This window comes from Harpia harpyja, chromosome 1 (genome assembly GCF_026419915.1).
Source record: "Harpia harpyja isolate bHarHar1 chromosome 1, bHarHar1 primary haplotype, whole genome shotgun sequence".
In the NCBI taxonomy this organism is placed as follows: domain Eukaryota; kingdom Metazoa; phylum Chordata; class Aves; order Accipitriformes; family Accipitridae; genus Harpia; species Harpia harpyja.
This window is the reverse complement of record NC_068940.1, coordinates 61,756,171-61,777,080: the sequence shown is the minus strand read 5'-3', so window position 1 is coordinate 61,777,080 and position 20,910 is coordinate 61,756,171. Positions and strand designations below refer to the sequence as shown.

General features: G+C 45.6%; 1 protein-coding gene across 1 annotated transcript in view; it reads right to left on the bottom strand.

Moving 5' to 3' along the window:
- Nucleotides 1-14,384: 14,384 nt before the first annotated feature.
- MTURN (maturin, neural progenitor differentiation regulator homolog) overlaps nt 14,385-20,910 on the bottom strand; it is a 29,102-nt gene continuing 22,576 nt past the window's right edge. The window contains exon 4 of the mRNA XM_052796972.1: nt 14,385-19,754. The gene's annotated coding sequence lies outside the window, so the exon portion shown is untranslated. The remainder of the gene's footprint in view (nt 19,755-20,910) is intronic.

The following is a 20,910-nucleotide window of genomic DNA, read 5'->3' as shown; positions in this document are numbered from 1 at the left end:
GGCCCTGATGACAGCACCAGCCCTGGGACTTCCGGATCTGACTAAAGACTTCCAGTTATTTGTATATGAGAAACAACACATTGCACTGGGAGTGCTGACTCAGAAGATGGGAAGTTGGAAGCGACCGGTTGGATATTTTTCCAAACAATTGGACTTTGTAAGTAAAGGCTGGCCTGCTTGTTTGAGAGTGGTAGCAGCCACTGTGATGATAATACAGGAGGCTCGAAAATTGACTTTGGGAAGAATGATGGTGGTATATGTGCCACACATGGTGATATCAGTGCTGGAGCAAAAGGGGGGCCATTGGCTATCCCCGAGCAGAATGATGAAATATTAGGTAATTTTAATGGAACAAGATGATGTGACTTTGAAAACCACTAATTTAACTAATCCTGCAGTCTTTCTGAGTTCTGTACAGGAAGAAGGACAACTGGAACACGATTGCCTGATAACCATTGAAAATGTATATTCCAGTCGAGAGGATCTGAAGGATGTACCTGTGGACAATCCGGACTGGGAATTGTACACAGATGGTAGCAGTTTCGTCGAAAATGGAATCCGCTATGCAGGATATGCGGTAACAACTGAAAAATCAGTTATAGAAGCCAATGCTTTGCCAAGCATAGCTTCAGCTCAGAAAGTGGAATTAGTGGCTTTGATAAGGGCTCTAGAATTGAGTGAAGAAAAGAAAGTAAATATCTGGACTGATTTGAAATATGCATTTGGTGTGGTGCATGTCCATGGGATTTTATGGAAAGAAAGAGGATTATTATCCTCTCAGGGGTCCAACATTAAATATAAAGAGGAAATTTTGCATTTATTACAAGCAGTTCAGAAACCAACTGCAGTAGCAATCATGCACTGTAAAGCATATCAATCAGGGAATACAAAAGAGATTGTAGGGAATAGATTAACAGATAAATCAGCTAGGGAAGCAGCCAAAAGGAATGCCTTACAAATGGCATTAATTCCTACAAAAACTATTGCATTACCAAAGGAAAAACCTAAATATTCAGAGGAGGATGGGAAATTGGGGAGATTATTAAATGCAAGAAAAAATCTGGAAGGATGGTGGGTGACATCAAAAGGTCAAGTAGTAGTCCCACCATTTGTAATGAGGAAAATAGTACAGACAAAACATAAGGAATGTCATTGGGGAGCAGAAGCATTAGTAACTCTTGAGAAGGCAAGTGGTATCAGTAAAAATGCTAGAAATAGCTAAAATGACAACTGCTAAATGTGAAATATTTTTGAAAAACAATCCAGTTGTAAAGAAGAAGGTCCAAATGGGAATATTGAAATCAGGAATGGAACCAGGGGATTATTGGCAAATAAATTTTTCAGAGTTACCTCGACAAAATGGGTATCGATACATTCTGGTGGGGGTTGATACTTTTACAGGATGGCCGGAAGCCTTTCCCTGTTGGACCAATCAAGCAAAGGAGGTCATTAAAAGGTTATTACAAGAAATTATTCCGAGATTTGGAGTACCCATTGGAATCTCTTCTGATAGAGGTTCCCATTTTGTTGCAGAAGTGGTCCAGGGTGTTAGTAGAATTTTGGGAATTACTTGAGACTTACATACACCTTGGAGACCACAATCTAGTGGGAAGGTGGAAAGAATGAATCAAACATTGAAAAGACAAATTAGTAAAATATGTCAGGAAACTAATTTGAAATGACCTCAGGCACTCCCACTGGCCCTTTTACGAATTCGGGTTCAGCCAAAGAGTGGGACATTAATCAGTCCCTATGAGCTACTGTATGGTAAACCTTATGAATCTCCTGAACCAAATCTGAGCATACATTTAAAAGGAAAACAAGATGTATATAACTATCTACTTTCTTTAGGAAAAACTTTAACTGCACTTTGAAGTGCGGTTGTTTGGAACAGACCTCTGTCTTTGGAAAATCCAGTACATGATTTCCAACCAGGTGATTATGTCTATGTGAAGACATGGACTTCTGAACCTCTTCAGGAACGCTGGAAAGGACCCTTTCAAATATTGTTGACTACTTTCACTGCTGTCAAGATTGCTGAATCAGATGCATGGATCCACTATACTCGGGTGAAGAAAGCTCCATCATCTTGGAAAGTTGTATATAGAGACCCTAGAACTTCAAAACTGACTTTGAAGCATGTCTAATCTTGCATATCATTTTGAAATCTGGGGGAAATGGATTTTGATTTGGAAAATAATATTAGTGGGAGTCTGGTCTGAGATTGTGGCTAAACAACCAGTAACAGTGAACTATGGAGGTGCTCTGGGATTGGGATGTAATTTTACTCAGATTCCAGAATTTGATCCTGACAAATTAGAAATTAGTTGGATGAGAGATAAGGAAAAAAGCGAGTATCTACCAGGACAATTTGAGCTGAAGAAAAAGACAAGAAATGAGACAAGCTGAACAATTAATTTATCTCCCAAAGAAAACTCAGGAAGAAAATTTGATGGTAGGATCGATCAAGGGATTTGCTAATTTCCAGAATGTGACACAAATTACTGCCTGTTTGCCAATACCAAGGGCAGTTGGTGAATCTGTTCCATGGGGAATTTTGACAATGAATTTGACTAATTTAGAACACAGAAATGTGACTACCCACTGTGAACAAAGGCCAGTAGTTGGATGGCAAGAATAAGTTACAAATATTAAGAAGCAATGGAAGTCTCCAGGGAGCAGGGCAGATTGTGAAAAATTATTAAATTCTGTTTTTATTAAAATTGGGAGATTTCATAATGTAGGATATTGTACTTATGATGAACAAGTTAAAAAAAGTACAACTCGAATGGTCATGGAATGGAAATGTGATAAGGCTAATCAGACAATACCAGAAAGGACAATTAGTTGGCATTCAGTGTGGTCTATGACTATACTGTCTCAATTCCAATATATGGCTAAAGGTCCTTGGTGTTTCACTTGGGATGGAACCATTTTTACAACTTGGCCATCAGTAAATGACAAAGGGAGTACATTACAAGAAAAGGAAAATTTAGTATCTTGGTGAAAATGTGAGAAAATATACAATTGCAGTACTAAAGACATGGCAATTCAAAGAATTCCACCTTTAGCAGCAGCCATGAAATATGGCTGCTTGTGTAGAGGACTTAAAAATGATCTCCAATTGACTGAAACCTTTAAACCTAAAAGAGGAACAATATTTAGTTGCAGAAAAACTGCTATTCAGAGTCCAGGACACTTGGTTTGGGCAATGAGTGATGGAACCTGGACAACCCATCTGCCTCTTGATGGAAAGGTAAAACAAATTACTTTGGGAATGCCAACATTATGCCCAGTTTGGAAAAAGTCTCCTTTTAGAGGATCATTAGAAAATTTGAAATTGGAACGGGCGAAAAGGTCAGAAATAGATGATGAATGGAATGAACCCTCCACTGGAGTTAGAATTAGTTAGGCCCTAGAATCTCTACTAACCCCTTTGGCAATATACAGGAATCAAGACTGGCTGTATCAACTAACAGGACAGGTAGAAAAACTGGCCAATGATGTGACCAGAAAAGGATTTAGAGATCTAAATATACAATTACAGGCCACTTCCAAAATGACTCTGCAAAATAGAATGGCTTTAGATATGCTTTTACTTAAAGAACACGGAGTGTGTGGATATTTAAAAGACAGAATGGACCATTGTTGCATACACATTCCGAATGTAACTCAGGATGTAGAACATGATTTAGAATTATTGGGAAAAATTGAGAAAGACACACAAGAGTTGCAACAAGATATGCAAGAGAGTTGGATAGACAAGATCTTTAAGGGATTAGGCTGGAATCTAAGTTTTTGGATTAAATCATTGATTAGTACAGTATTAACTTTGTTGATAATCTCTTTAATGATCATTTTGATTTACTATTTTCTGAAAAAGCAAATTACTCGTAAAACTTCTTTTAATCACATGATCATCCAAGCTGTTGCAAGACAACAAAACGGACAATCAATCCCAGAGTTTCCTCCAGCTTATAGTGAATAATTAGTAAAATTATAGTGAAAGTATTGAAATGATTTTCAAAACTTTCAAAGGGGGGAAATGTTGCAAATACTTTGATAAAGATTTGATTAAAATAAAATCGTGAGATAGGAATGTGAAGTTTGCAACGTAGTTATAGAGACTTAAGGAACATTACAAAATGTGCTAAGTATAATCATAAGAATACAAGTATTGTTGACAGTCAGCTAACCATAGAATTTTAACACAGATTGGTTAATTATAGTGGTTTGTTTTAAGAAATCGTTATGGACCTTAGTTCCGTTGCTTAGAAACCCTACTTTGATCAAAGTTCTGGTTAATGGATTATGTGAGATCAACCAATGATTGTTTTAACATAAGAATATTAATAAGATGGTATGATTAAAAGACCAATCATTGAAAAGGAATTAACATAGAATGTACTTTTGTGTAATCTAATATATGATAGCAAGTATCGTACTGCGCAGAATCACCTAAGAGAGGTCAAGCAGCAGACAAGTGAGGAAGACTATGGAAGACCACCAGAGGGCTTCTGAAGACCACCAGAGACCTTCAACGCGCTTGCGTAAAGGACATTTACATATGTTAATAGTTTCCCAGAAAACTAATGATTATGTATAACATTTCTCGGAAATCTAGTGAATATGTATAACAGGTGTGTATTTAACCTGCATAGTTAAACCAGACAGGTGCACACGATAGGTAGAGTGATCCCCCGTGTGCCCAGCGCTGCAATAAAGGAGTGCCTGCTTCTTAACTTCTCATTGCTGTTAAGGAGTTTTATTCCGGATTTCGGCAACAATAGTATAACCAATGTACACATAATCAATGCGTAGTTAATCCACGTACATGTATTCAATGGGCGTAAGTATATGTATCGTGCATTGTCTTATCCACTGGAAATATTACACGCACCTATTCAGGAACTGTAATTTTATTAATGAGATGAGGTATCGGAGCGTATTGTCCAAGGGACTCCTCACAGTTAAGTCCACGTGCTGGACCCAACTGCTATCAGCTACTGGTGAATCTGTATCATGAGCACCACCGTGTAAGAGCACTAGCGAACTCAGAGCTGCTCAGAGGGGCTCATCTCAGCGTACTGTCATCAAGGCAGAGGGACTCATCTCAGCATGCCGTGATCAAGGCAGAGGAGCTCATCCCATGCTGCAGCAGGCGGGGCTACCAGCAGCAGAAGGGGTGTAAGATTGCTATCGCCTTTTCTATTATTTGCATCCTTTACATAATAAACCAGTGAGCCAGCTTGGAGTGCCGGTGCAGACATTGCACCTCCGTGGTGCAAAACAGTGTGGTGCTGACACACCCTTGGTAATTTTCCGTTCTGGCAGGTAACCAATGCATCTGTCTCCTTTCCTTTACCAAAGGCTTTCCTTATTTCTGCGCTTGGCTGGCAACTGCCAAAGTCTCCATACCTTGCTGAAAAACTGGGATGTGGAAACCAAGACCAAGAAGCTAAAGCTTTCAGCAAGAGCGAAGCTCAGGAGCCAGTGTAAGTGATTGGGAACAGGGCATTTTTTGAAGTTTTACCTCTGTTGTTTTCAAACTAGACATCACCGTGTGAAGAAAACTCAATGCAAATTGCCAGCAAGTTGTTTTCTGGAACGTGAGGCAGTTTCACGCAGTAACTTCAAAAGGAAACTGTTCTCCTTTTACTGAAAGAAGAGCTCTGCAACCTAAAAGTAGCCATTTAAATGTCCATGCAAATTATTTCATTCAGTGATCATTTTGCTCCTGCTAATGAGTTCATCCATACCCTCCCAAAATCCCCAAAGCCTGGGATCTTTAAGGTTGCGCGCCGTTTGGGGGAAAACCACAGTAATAGCAGATGAAAAATGGAATATGTTGAAATAGTGTTAAAGAACTGAAATTGCCGTCAGACAGAAAATTTTGCCTTGCTTTCTTGGTCCAATAGGGTCATTTTCAAAGTTAATTGCTTCTTAGTGTAAGCTTGTCAGAAGCAAGCCCCAGGGCAGTACAGAGGGCTCTGAATTATGTATTAATTTTCATACTTACTCTGTACATTTTCATATTTAAATTGGATTGCCACAGAATCCCTGATCCATCCTGCCAGGGCGCTCCCAACAAAAGGAGACTTAGTGCAGAGCTTAGCACCATCCTACTTGCTGCTTGGGTTTGGAGATATGGTTTTCTTCAGCCTGCATCACCAGCATGGGAGATAATTTCCTGTCGCGGTTTAACCCCAGCCAGCAACTAAGCACCACGCAGCTGCTCACTCACCTCCCTCACAGTGGGGTGGGGGAGAGAACCAGAAGGGTAAAAGTGAGAAAACTCAAGAGCATTTGACTGCATATTCAAGAGGTCCCCAGTTTCCCCAGCTTTATATGCTGAGCATGACGTCATATGGTCTGGCATATCCCTGTGGTCAGTTGGGGTCAGCTGTCCCAGCTGTGTCCCCTCCCAACTTCTTGTGCCCCCCCAGCCTCCTCGCTGGTGGGGTGGGGTGAGGAGCAGAAAAGACCTTGGCGCTGTGTAAGCACTGCTCATAACACATCCCTGTGTTATCAATGCTGTTTCAGCAGATAGACCAGTGTGCTGTGCTTCAGCCTGCTAGAGGGATGTTCATGACTGCTGCTCAGGAGAAGGCCTGGCCATCTCTTCCTTGGATCTCAGTAGCCCGCCTGGCTTAGGTACACTGAGCCTACAGGTCCACCCTTGAAATCCTTATACAAGTAGTAATCTGCAGCAAACGACCTGCTTTTTGGCCTTCTCCTATGCTTTTCTGCATAGAAGTGACTTTGATAAGCACCTTAGCCTTCAGCTGGCAGCAGGCAGAGCAGGCAGAGTAGCATACAAGGAATATGGACTGATGCACTGGTCTTTGTGGCCAGGTCCACCTTTCCTCACAGCCACCCTCCAGACCTGACTCCCCTGCAAGGGCATGGACTTAACTGTCCACTGCTGGTGGGATCCCTGGCATACCTGATATGCTGAGGCACATGGAGAGCATGGGCTGTTCACAAATGGTCAGGAGCGAGGCAGGACTGTGCTTAGAGCTGGTTTTTCAGAAGAGCAGACAAAACAATGGACAAAATGGGAGTTTTACCCGTGACCAATGCACAGCCTGCTGGCTCTGCCCCTTGGCCTGCACTGTGACCCTGGGCAGCGTTGCCCCAGCTTCCTACCTTCCTCTCCACATCTTGTAGATGGTGCTGGAGTTGAAACAGTCTGGGGAAGTGATGTGAAGTGGGCATTATTAAGACCTGTGAAGGATGTGTGTTACAGGAGAGCGTGGCGGAAGAACCTATGTAGTGACAAGGTTTTCTTAGCAGGTTTTCCTCTGCAGAGACCCCCAAGTCCAGCACTATGGGGGTTAATGGAAACCTGGTTTTTTTTGCAGATTGCATCAAGAATTATTTGACAGCTGCTGCAAAACCACTCTGTATGGAGGCTTGCCTGTCACCCACAGGTGGGCACGCCATCTCAGCTTGTGGTATGTTCCATCCTTAGAAAGCAGGTATCTTTTTGTTCTCCATTTTTCCATGGATGTCAGGTTAGCAGTGGGTTTTGGCATGTTGCCTCATCTGGACCTGTGTGTTTCTGGTGATTACAGTAGGCCAAGCCAGGCTAGCTCATGCTGTACTGGAAAGTAACTGGAAATCACCAAGGCGGAGTGTTCCTTGTGCTTGTTCCAGCCTGTGCTGGCAGTTCCTGACCCCTCTGACCTGACTCCTTACCTGCTCATGTGAGCGCTCCCAACCCTGGTCAAGTCCAATCAAGGCTGTTTATTGTCATAAATGACAGATCTTTGCTAACTTAAGGAGGACACAGGGACACATGTTTCATAAATGTGTGAGCCAGGGATTTCGTGTGCTCCATGTCCTGAAGCTGGCTGGCTGGCAACCTGATGAACATGCTGCTCTTAAAAATATGTGCCACGAATGGCATTTTTAATACAGATAATTTGCTTGGGACATTGCTAGCTAACTGAAAGAGAAGTTTCCCTTTGTAGCCAGACCATGGTTAAGAGCATGTCAAACATGCCAGGTATGCTAGGTATTAAAAACAAATACCTAGCTCTTATGAACTGTTTAGATCATTAGCACATCTAAAAGCACCTCAGGAAATAGGACTGCCTCAGGCCTTTAGTAACCATCTAGTCTATCCTTTTGCTCCAAGGCAGAATCAATTAGATGTAAACAATTTTTGACAGGCATTTTCCTAGTTTGCTCTTAGAAACCTGCAGTGACAGATTCAGTAAGCAACCCACACAACCTCCTTCAGTGTCTCAGAATGCCACAAGTTAGGAAATTTAACTTTCTGGTCTAAGTCTCCCTTGCTGCAGTTTAAGTTCACTTCTCCTTGTCCTGCCTGTGGTGGAAAGACTATTCCCTGCACATCAGCAGCAGCATATTTGAGCGCTGCATCCTTGTTTTTCTCAATCTTCTGTTTTTCTTTCTCATCTCACTGAGCACTGTCCATTTGTACAGTCTTTGCGTGCCAGGAGTGTTACCTAGACACCCCTCCCCTCCTGGGTCATTGCTTTCCCCCAAACTACTGAAATAATATCAACTGCTTTTTTTTGGTGTGCTGTTAGATGCCAAATACAGAACTCCAGCAATTCTGTGGCGTTCAGTGTCTAAAGTATGACACCCACTTATCTGTGTGAATCAAGCGCCTCCCTTTTTTCATCGCAGCGTGGTATCGTCCATGCAGGTTAAATCGGGAACCATGACCCTTAGGTCTTTTGGCAGAGCTTCTAGTGGGTGGGAAGACTAAGAGCCACAGAAGTAAAATGGCTTGTGCAGTCCCCCTCCGGATCAGAGTCAGGGTTGGGAACAGGTAAGAGGAGGTTGCTTTTAGAGAACTGTGTGAAAAGCAGGGAAAGGACATGGGAATGCAAGTGGCAGGGCTTCAGAGGAAAGCCCGCAAGCTGTCTTAGGAGGTCTTGTTATCAGAGTTGCAGGCAGTTCCCAAACCACCTTCCTGCATCCCAGACCAACCTGGAGCTTTCACTGTTTGCTCCAGACAAAACCAAAGCAGCTATTCCAGCATTTGCAGCCTTAAGAAGTCCACGAGGTGATGAAGGCTGTACAACGTCACACTAAATCGGGACCTTGGCTCACTCAGATACACACCTGGAGTCCTCCATTGGTGGTTTTCTGCCATGCTGGAGTGAGGTTCAGAAGTGAAACCAGCTGGCAAATCAAATACTGCCATGCCATAGGGTCATGGCAGCTCTGACTCGCATGTCTCCTCTGCTCTATCGCAAGATGCGTGGCTGAGCACAGCCCCCTCCATCTCTCACTGACACAGCGCTAGGTCAGGAGACACAGCACTGAACTCAAAGAGGTCACAGCAATGTGATGACAGCGCCAGCACAGGTTCAGCACGCAGGAAGGATGCTGACACACGCAAGGGTGGCAGGATGGGGATGAGAAAGCAGGACCCTGAAAGCTCTGAGTCTATTGCTCCCTTGTTATCAATTTCCATTTGCGTTGAGAAGGCAGATTTTTTTTCCTAATCGTTGCCATCACAGGGCATATTTCCTGACTATTTCCTTCTCCCTTCACGCAGCAAGGAGTAGTGCAGTCAGGTAAGCTGCTCTCATTGAAAGCCAGATCACTTGGGAGTGAGAAAGTCTGGGCTTGAAGAAAGCCACCTTCTATTTTCCCTTAATGCCCTATTGTTTGGCGGGCTCTGACAATGCTCGGTCCCATGTGCACAGCATCCACATCTGGAAGGGAGGTGTACACTGGTGAAAAGATGCACAAGGCTGTCATCTTGGCTGCAGAGAAACAAAAGCTCCAGGAGGCACTGCTGTCAGAAGCAGAGGGGACATGGAGCCTTGCAGCTGTCATGCTCCCTATTCACTCACCTCCTGCCATCCACGCTCATCAGGGCTCCAGCTTATTTCCCCCTCCCTCTCCTTGTCACTGATGAGGCCCAAGGGATGCTAATGCCATACCCTCTCCTCTGCAGCATGAACAAGCAGCTCTGTTCTGAGCTTGGTTTAGTAGGAAGCTTCACACCACTAACCAGAAAATATTCAGGGTCTAGTTGGGGTTTTGTTGTCTGTTTTGTTGTGGGTCTGCAGTGATGAGCCAGCTCCTGCACCCCCAGCAGGGTTAATTATTTATGAATGTTCCACAGAGACCTGGTCCTGTCAAAAAATGATTAAGCCCAACACTTGCCGACTGCACCGCTTGGCTGTTGTGGCAGTCGTTCTCACCAATCACTGGCAGAGCAGGATACAGCCCTTATTAAAACACCTAATTGCCTCCTCTGGGAAAAAAAGGCCCTTTCCAAATCCTCATCTTCTTGGAAAATAGCAGACCCAAAATAGCTATTTATATCTATATAAAAATACATACATGGGTATTTACATCACTGTAGTTAATGCATACGCACTAGCATATGCACACAGGCATTAGAGAAAGGTGATAATGATATCTGGAGTATCTTCTGTGTGGTGTGAGACAGTGGGCAGGCCAGTGCTGTGGTGGTAGGTGGATCTCACCAGGCATCACAGAAAAGACAGCTCAGTATAGATGTGCAAGGAGAGGGAGCCAAGTAGCTGGTTCTCTTCACACTGGGCCCTGATGAATAGTCCCTGCCTTGCTGCCCCCTTTGCTACACCACAGTGCCATAGACCTTCTCCCAGTCCGTGGTCCCACAGGCCAGCACCTTTGGGCAGGGGCAGGAGAGAGGCTGATCACTCTGTATTTGCAATATTTTGCGCTATTTGTGCTCTAAAAAAGCAGGACCCAGTTTACCATGTGTCTTGGAGCACTGTTACCAGTACTCTGCCCACTGATCCATATTTCTGGGGAGGACTGAGACTGGGAAGTGGTGTGTCCAACTCAAACCTTTATCTCCTATCAAACACTCATGTAACCTAAACACCTGATGTGGTGCAGTCAGTGCCCTGCTGGAGATATGGGACAGGGTGAGGATGGATGAGGTAGGCACATTGACCCAGTAACTATCTTGTGTTGTGCAGTAAGTGCTGACAGCAGAGGCTTCACTATGTGATGGACATGTATGTTGTGAGTCCATCACCATTTTGTTATATGAACAGCGAATTTTGCTTCCCTGGATGACAGGTCTCTCCAGTTCAGGACTCAATGCAGCTCCTGTTCTGATGGCTTCTCCTCTGCCACTAAAAACTCAATGGGCTAAAAAGAGAATGGCGGGGCACTGCAGCCATTTCTGGTCCCCCCATAAATCTGTTCTTCTACAATTTTACCTAGTTGAGCTAAACTTTGGGCACCCACATACTCCTGTGTTAAGTAACCTATTCCACTGCTTGAGTACATCTTGGGTGAAGAAACACCTTTCACTTATTTGAACCTGCCTCCTGCTAGTTTCATTTAATAGCCCTTACCTCCTGTATCAGAGGAGAAAGTGAAAACCTTTTTCCCGTTCTCCACCTTCACATCACTCTTGACTTCACAGCCCTTTAGTATTCCCCCTCTGAACTTTCTCTTTTGCAGGAAAAAGAGTCCCAGAAACATTTATCAATGTTAAGTTTTATCCACCATTTTATTGCCCATTCCCCTTGCAACTCTCTGCATTTGGCTTTCATTTTACCACACCTATTAATTTGAACTTTCAGAGCTGAAGAATCAGTATATCCTGGAGCCCTAGCTCATGTACACCACAAGTGAAAGTCCTTCTGCCATGTTGGAAAGCCGCTTCAAAGCAGGCAGCCTTGGATCTGATTTACGATGTCCCCAAGGAGAGCTTAATTTATAACTCTCCTGAACAGAAATTCCTAAAGATTTCAGAAGCAAGTAGCCCCTGTCTGCTGGCTGAGCCTCGCGCCTTAACACTTGGAGGACCCACTCCTGGTAGCTGATGCCTTTGGGAGACATGCAGGGCATTGATCGACATAAGTGGATGCATGTTCTGCTCTGCCGTAGTGCCGGGATAGAGCTACGAGGCATGCAGGGTCTTGCCTTACTCCAGTTTTCAGAGGAAAGAGGCTGCTTTGTGTGCTGCCACCAGTCAGTGATATTTAAAAGCCTTAAAATGCTGGTAGCAAAGGGCAGCTGCCCATGGGTTAGGTATGAAAATAATTTGTTTTGATCTGGAATGCAGTTCCTCTGTTCCTAGGTTTACAGCATCATGTATCACCAAAGCAAAAGGAAGATGCATTTGTGAAAGCCTATAAATAAAACATTTACCAAAAAAATGGGGCAGCTACACTTACGTGAGCCTTTGCTTCTCTCTGCCGTAGACATATCCTTTACATGCCCAAAAGATGGGTGAGGTGAATGAGGTAAATGCTGAGCTGTGAATTCCTGAGCCACCCAGCCTGCTGCTAATTACCATGATTAAATATTGACACAGTGACTGCACACAGAGCTCCCAGGCAGAGATCAGTACCTCTCTGTGGCAGCAGCAGAGAAATCCAGATAGACAAATAGTTCCCTGAGCACTTACACTGCAAGACCCCAATTCATCCTACAATTAATGTCCCCTGGTGACTGCCAGCATGCGTGAGAGTTTGCACAGCTCTAGCAAGAGGGTGGTGGGGGTCAGGAGGTTTCTGATCCAAAATCATTGCCTTTGGGCTTCCCCTTGCTGCAGTCTCCAGCAGCTGGTAGGGCGAGCTGGATGAGGCAGCACAGTGGGATCTGCTTCCCTGCAGCAAAGAAAGGTTGTTCCTCAGAAGAGTAGGATCCTGCTGCTCTGGCTGCCAACCCAGGGCATCCTGGGGAAGCCCCCAGACTGACCTCACAGCCCCGCTGGCAAGCCTGGTAACTCCATCCCCCCCACGCTCCCTTGAGCATCTTATACCCTGCTCTTTCACGGGTCGCAGGTAAGAGATCAGGACAAAGGCCTATAAGTATACACTTGAGATTGCCCCATATTCAGGAAACTGTTTAATCATATGTCTTGAGTTAAGAGTGTGCTGCACAGGGATGCACAAACTTATCCAACATGGGAAGATTTTGCCCAAGAAAGACTCGCCGCCAGAGCAAGGAAGCCTCTGGAGGCTGTAGCTCTTTCTCACCTCCCCTCCCCTTCTCTTCCCCAACACTGCTGGTTTAACATGCTGGGCTGTGTGCCAGGGGAGCAGATGTACTACTGTGTGGTTTCTCCTCCCTATATTGTGGCTGTGCCCAGCACTGATTTTGCCCATGGTCATTTCTGAATACAGCAGCTGACTTGGCCACAAGCAAGAAAAAAATATGATCCCTTGCAATTGCAAACTGCCCAAAGCTATCTGCAGCCCTGGGCTCCTTCTCTGGGAACTAGCAGCAGTATCTGCGAAGCTCTCCTGTATCCAGTGCGTCCCCCCAGCCATTGGATCTTCCCTCTTCAACTCTTCAAATCATATTGGGCAGCCGCAGACGCCAGGATGAGTCTGCCAGACTCTTTAAGCAGCAGAATATTCATGTTCTCAGCTCGGCCCTGCTCCCATGCTAAGGTTTTTTATGAATGCTGCCTGTTACTTGTGTTAAGAACAGCCACTACTCATAATTTGAAGCTCTAAAGAGCCTTTGCTTTGTGGGTGAGCTTTCTTGTCCTGACGCTGGGCAGAAAAGTGCTTTCTAGGAGAAATATTTGATTTCAAAAGTGATGATAGAAGCGGTAGTGTTTGAGATTACGTTTTCAGGAAAACACTGAAGAAACCGGGTTGCATATTAATACAAATTGTTGCAAGGCACCAATTTCTCTCTTTCTCTGGCTTCCGCCTGCAGCGTCCAGCAGCTTTGCCCCTGAAGACTGAAGGGCTGCAGCTGCGGCCGCCGAGGGGGGGGCCAGATGGGACCACCCTGGCTCTGGCTTCCCTCCTCACTCCCCCAGGAGCAAACAGGATGGGGGAAAGAGGGAAGAAGTTATGCTGCAGCTCCTTTCCCCATGGGAGGTCAGAAGCTGCAAAGACCGATGGGGGCAAGGGGCCAGAGAGAGGACTAAGGTACTCGCTCATGGTGGCTTTTTATCCCCCTTCAGTGTAACCTGTGCTGGGAATAGCCCACGGCAGGAGCTAGTGGCAGCCCTGAAAGAACTCACAGTACCTCCTTATTTGGCATGGGGAGAGTAGAAGACAGGACACAATGTATTTATTATCCACCCCAGACATAATGAACAAGCTGTTAATTATCGGGCTGTAGCATATACAGCTGTAGCATACATGGCTTATAGGGGAAACAGTTGTTTAAACAAAATATCAAGGAAGATACTCCTTTGGCTTGTGGTTTGCCTGCACTTTAGTATGAGCCTGGTACGTTTCCAGTTAACCAGAGCCGAGCAGCCTGAGCCCCTCCAGGTTTGTGGGTGGGTTAGGAGGGGGGTCAGGGAAGGTGGGTCTTGTTCCCCTCCACCTCAGACTTGTCCCCTGGCTCCAGGGGTTAGCCTAACCCAGACATAGGTTGCACACGTCTGGCCTGATTTTTTTTTTTTTTAGCAGCTGAGAACTGCTTGGTGGCCAGCAATGGGAGAAGAGCTTATCCAGTGGGAATGGCAGGGATGGCAATGTGGGAATTTGTAGGGAAGGAAACACACTTTGTCCTGATTTTTCCAGGTCCTTTTGTGACCTTGAGACAACCGAAAGGAGCTTCAATTCAGTTCTTGGACTTTTAAGAATACCTTAATATTCCTTAATTAACACAGTTGTGAATTCAAGTACTTAAACATTCATTGTTGTTTGTGTGTAACCTCCACCTGCAGTTCAGGGTTAGCCACAACTCAGGACAAACATCCTTGTCCATAAACAAACAGCAGTGAAGCACATACAGGAGGACTGACAGATCATCGTCTTAGGTAGTCATTTGACTCACATTTCTTTCAGCAGTGGCTTCTTCCCTTGCTATTCATTGCCCCTTAGAAACATCCCCTTGTTCCATCAGCTCCTGATTTGGGGCCAAAAGGTGAACCAGCCTGGGTTAGAAATAACCTTGTCTGTATTGGAGGTTGTTTTTAATACAAATCAAGTCTCCAGTCCTGTTCATTGTGGGTCCTGACAAATAGTCTCACTGGCACAACTGAGAGAGCAGGGCTGGAGAGAAATGAATGGCCAAATGCAGAATGAAGTCCCGCTTGAGCTGGACTGCATCCAGAAATGTGCATGCCATCCAGGTGCTATTGTCTGCTAATGCTGCTGCTGTGCATGCTGGGTTGCCTATTGCACACACTCTTCAAAATCTGTTTTGGCAGTGCAGTGGTATATGCACTCTAAATACTGAAAAAAAGCAACTGCTATATATCTACTGAAGAGCTGAATGTGTAACAGAGAAGGCAGCAGTTCAAATGATAGTCCCAAGCCTCACTGCTGTCTGATCCCCAGTGACTCTTTTCCCTAGGTCCCATTTTCTCTAGCTGTATTTCCATTTCATTTATTAAAATCCATAACAAAGAACTTTTATGCTTATTTATGCAAATTTGTAGCCAGAACTTTAATTATTGAAAGAATAGCATGGGCTTAAGTACAACTGATCTGAATTTTCTGATGAAATGCAGCCAGATTTTACTCTCTTCTTGAGAACAGCTAAATTCTTGGTGGTAATTTATACCTCTACAAATCAAGTACCTATCATCCACCTGATTTTTTTCAGCATTCTTTCAAATCACCTTGCTTTCCTGCTTTCCAGTGGAGAAACTTCGAATGCTTAAGTTCAGCCTGTAAAAGCTGTTCATGGATTGGCACAGGGTGTGAGCTGAGACAAAAGTCCCAGGCTATCTGTCACTTCAGAAGCCATCAGTCCAACAAAGCCAGAAGCTGGTGTTACATTAAGGCATCTATGACATGTCCTCTCCTATAAATACATCACTTACAGCGGAGACCTCTATGGGTTGTCAAGGGGTGGGTTTGTATTTGTGGCACCCATTGAATAAAAAGAGGGAAAAAGTAATTTCCTGTTTTGAAATAAGTCTCAATTTTATCAAAGGGAAAACTACATCACAAAGCTGACTAGCGGCCTGAAATTTAATGTACATAGCTTTCCTATTTAGCCATTAAACAGATTATTCTCTTCTGGATGGATGTGACATTCCTGTTAATGTTAATGGTAGTCCCACATATGCCGTGACAGAATAAATGCCAAACTACGTGAACCATTTACTCCCTAAAGGGAAATACAACTCCTTCAAGCAATGTAGGAATCTGCCAGAAAAGTGATAGAAGCCCAGGAAGAGTAGAGAGAGCTTCTAGCGAGGCTGAGGTGTAGGGATGTTGCTTCGCCAGCTTTGGCAGCAAAGCCAACTGAAGATGTTCCCACCCATCCTGTCCCCATCCCTGTCCGCTTGTCCCCTGATCCCCAAGTTGAAGCAACTGTAAATGAGCTGCTAACATGACTGAGGTTTAAAACAGCCCTTCAGAACAAACCAGAAACCTGGTTGCCCTTGCTGGTTTTTAACCCAGCTCATGTCACGGTGCAGTTCTACCAGAAGCACCAGGAGCAGCAAACCGTGGCCGGAGGCCAGGAATGAGTGATTAGGGCAGGGCTGGGGAGAAAACTTCCTACACTGGCATAGGAGAGAGCAGGCGAGCCGGAGGATGCGGAGTCATGCCGGGGTGCCTGCCTTGGCACACAGCGCATGTCTGTGCCACCTCCGCACTGACATCGGCTCACAGAGCTGTCGGTGAGCTCTGCCTCCGCAGCGGCATGCCCAGGTGCTGGCTCCAGCAGGCTTTGGTCAGTACGTGGCTTCTCGCCCAAGACTTTGCCCAGGCTCTGAGGCAGGCTGTCCAGTCCTCCTGCATCAGAGCCAGGTCATTCAAGGTGCACCCCTGCCATCTGCCCTCCGAGGCACCTCTGGCAGTCATGTACACATGCCAGGGGACTCCATGACCCAGCAAACCCTGAAGACAGAAGGAAAAGGCTTCGCCAGAACATCTTTAAGAGTTCTCTATGCAGCTATAAAGCAATTGGTTAGACGGACAAAAAGAGCAGGAGCTGGATGAAAATCAGCTCTCAGATTCACTGATTAAGCTGAAGAGGAGACTGGGATTTTGCTCTTTTATGAGATTCTTGTAACCACTGAGCTATGTCAGTAAAATCAGCTTTAACCACGTGCTGTCTTTTCACACAGATTTTGCATCTTAGCAAGTTTATCAGTAAACAAACCCAGCGGTACTACTTAATACCCTGAGTGCTAACTTGCCAGGGGGTCAGAGCCACTGCAAAGGAATTAAGCTTGTCCTGCCCAGCATATTCCCAGGGGATGCAGACCCAGCGGGTGTCCCCAGCAACAGCCCACCTGCAGACCTGGGATACTTCCACTCCCTGTACTTTGCTACCAAACATGTATTTCTTTACTTTCAGAAATAAAGAAGGTACTTGCACTTCTGAGGTAACCCTCATGGTGTGAATGCAAGAATACTTCACATGGTGTTGAAGGAATGCAAACAGTCACAGCAGAGGAGGGAAATTAAACCAGGCTTTTGCTGCTTCCACATAGAACCAGTCACTGGATCAAATTGTTTCCTCCCCACGTAGGATTTTCTTCCATGGGTGAGTCAGGCCTAATTCACATGGAGACTTTCATATGGTACCAATAGGATATGAAAGAGAAAATAGCCAGGAGGGTCCACATTGCACATCTGGCAAGTCAAACTCCACAAGCCCTGTTTAGCTTCCCATGTTCTCCTGCTTCTCAGGGACTGCGGGGACTTTGCAAACTCCTGATGTGCTGCTGTGGCCAAGACAGCTCCATGTGCAACATTGCTACTTTCTGTTAGCAGGCAGTGGCTCCTGCTGATATGTTTGTCCTGCTCTTCTGTCTGGCTGTGGCTTGGTGAGCCACATGCCTGCTCTGCCAGCCTCTGTTGGCTACATCTTTCTGTAGCAGTAGTAGCAACTGCAGCTGAGACAAGGGAAGACAGAGGACCTTTCAAAGGAGGCTTCATGGAAAAATGCCCACCTTGGCTAGGAGGGGCTGCGCTGTCCATCAGGGAGGCTGTGAACTGTGACCAGTTCTTGGGGTTGACAGTGGAGGTGACAGCAGACCACGTAACTCTGAGAGTGTGGTTGTCCATTCAGAAGCATGTGGCCACCACTGTCATGAAACCCACAGGTCTGGCTACAAATGGCCAGTGCCAGCCAACTTCATCTTTGCAGGCTGGCTGCTGGACAGGTGAGTAATGGTTGTGTACTCTGCTGCTACTACATGTTGTAAGACTCACTGGTCATCAGCAGTAGTGGTTACTGATGGTTAGGACTTCATGGGAGCACCACAGGGCATCCCCATTCCTCTTAGCTGCACTCCACACTGTCCCTCAGTGGTCACCTATAGAGACAGCAATTTCTTCATTGTGCTCTAGTGTAAGTTTAACAAGGCAAAATGAGCTTGACTGGAGACATTCAGGCTGCTTGAAATTTTTCAGGAATTCTCCTCTGTTTTCTTTAATGTAAAAAGCTCATTTGTCAGCATAGCTAATACAGACTTTGGTGATATCAACAGTCTTCCCCTTCGCCTTGGAAGCTCTTCTCCTCTGTTATCATGGCTAACAAATCATTTTATGGGATATTGGGATTGCAGATTGACACTATTTAAGTACTGCTGCTGGATAAGAGTGGTGCATGCATTTTGAGAAAAGAAGGGTAGGAGACAGGCACTGACTGGAAGCTTTACTCTGCCAAGCAGCAGCTGCAAAGGCAAAGGAGGGCAGAGATTCAGGGACCTGCAAGACTGTGTGAGCTGCCCATTGGACGTGCTGGCTTCAGTGGTAGCAGTCAGAAACAGGTTACTCATGTCTTCTATGTAATTTACTTGTGTGCCTAAATGTCTGATACAACAGCATGTGTCAGGCCACTGCAGGTGACTGAATGGCAGCATTTGGTCACTTTGCTTTGGTTGTATTAACTCTCAGCATCATCGTCCCATTAATTCTCAGGCGTCAGCCTGGGAGAGCACAGGGACCTGCAGGCCTGGGCAGGTCCCTTGTCTATGGGCAAGGCTTGCCATGCATTGTACAAACCCTGCTGGAGGGCCAGTGGGAGGAAAGAAACTTTGTTAGGAAGGACAATATCATTTTTATTGTTCTGAAAGAACAGTTGGTGGTGAAAGCTCTAATGGTGTAATAACATGTACAAGTTTGTGAACTGTGCAAATGGACATGGTGACAAGCTGTGCCAAGGGTACAGGGGACTTGAGCCACAGAGCTGCACAGTGCTTCACACAGCAGCAAATAGCCCTTTCTGTTCGGTGTGCTGGCTGGCTGGGTGTGGAGCACCATGGCAGCAGGCTGGTGCTTAGTCACAAGGATTTGGGGCCCTGCCAATGCTCTCTTTTGCAAAGGCAGAAGCTGAGTGACAGGGGAGTGGGTCAGGGGTGGGCTGCAGCTCCTGGAGCCCATGGTGGCTGATGCAGGACCAGGCGCAGAGCATCTCGCTGGGGGATGGTGAGGGGGAAGAAGAGGTGCAGTGATTGCCACTCAGAGGCACTTGCTACAGCCATGTTTGCCTGCATGTTTTCCATCAGATGCTGCTGTGTCCCCATGTCCATTTCTGTTGCCTGGTCTGGCCAAGCCAGGCTGCACTCAGCTGTGACAAGGGCTTCTCCAGTCCCATAGCAGATCAGACCGATCCCCTTCTCCACCAGTCCCCTTGCTATGATGCCCTCTTCCTGGTCTCAGTCTTCTTGTATCTCCTCTTTACCGTTCCCTTTCCTTGCCTCAGGTAGGTCACCAGCTCCTGAACCACAGTCCTCTTTGAGGTGGGGTCTGTGACCTCCCAGACATCTCCTCCTTGGCTCTTTCCCTTTGCCTTGAGCTGCAATCTGCTGGCCCGAGGTCCATGCCGCTGTTCCTCCAGGGCTGGCTGTGCCAGCATCCCCCCTGTGAAGCAAGAGAGGTAACAAGCTGCTGTTCATTGCTTGGTTTCCACAGAAACAAAGATGGCTTTTTTTTCCTCCAAAAACACCCCCCCACCACCAGTTTTGAGATGCTATCTCCATCACTTCTTATGTGTTTCTGAAGACCCCAGAGATGGTAAGCCTATCCCTAGTTTCCCTCTTGAGCTCTTTTGTGTGCTGATGCATGAAAGCAGGTTCCCAGCGCTGGTGGTACGTGCCTTTGCTGATCTGCTGCTGAGTTGCAACCCATCTTTTACAAGGGATGCTGCATGGGGCCAGTTATCTAATTAACTGCTCATGTGTGCTTGGGAGGGTTCAGGGAGCGATGATGAAGCCCAGTTAGTGATTGCATTACCGGCTCTGGAGATAGTGCCCTCCCTCCCTTTTTTGGATGATGCAACAAAGAAACTGCACATTGACAAAGCCTAAAGGAATTTAGCAAGAGCCTTGCTGTTGTAGTTCCCAGAAAGGTGCCTCTTGCTATCCCGCAGAGCTGGAAAAACATGCACCCATGCGCTGGGATGAGGGGGAAGGAAGTCCTGCTGCACAGTTTGAGAGGCCTCAGCAAGCATTCCATTATCCCACTTTACATCTTCAGCTCATGGCTTGTTGCATCCATAAAACTGTCTTGCCTTCAGGCTCAGACATTTCGTGGAGGTGAGAAAGGGTCCACAGGTCTGTGCTTTGTAATTTAGGCTTTGCATAAATAATTTCATTGCAGTCTGCTACAGTGATTTCAGAAGGCTCAAGAAGGCTCAAAACCAGAGCTGATTTCATCAATGTTAAGGTATACACTTTCTGTAGCCAGTGGCACATGGAGGAGACACATGACCGACATTGTGGTTGACCACCCTAGGCACTGCAGCCAGGATGTCCACTGATAGCTGGGTGACCCAGCCTTTGTCATGAGATGTAAGTGGGGCACAAAATCGCATGCTCGGCTCCCACAGCTCTGGGCTGCCACTCCCCATTGCTGCTACATGACTCACAGGCAGTTCAAAACTTTCGCTGATAAAGGTTTTGCAGAAACAAAAAGAAATACAGCAAACAAGGAGTAATAGAGAAAAAAAAAATCTTCAGGAAGAGCCAATATAAAAATTTCCTAACTTTTATTAACCAAAAGGGACAGCATGATGGGA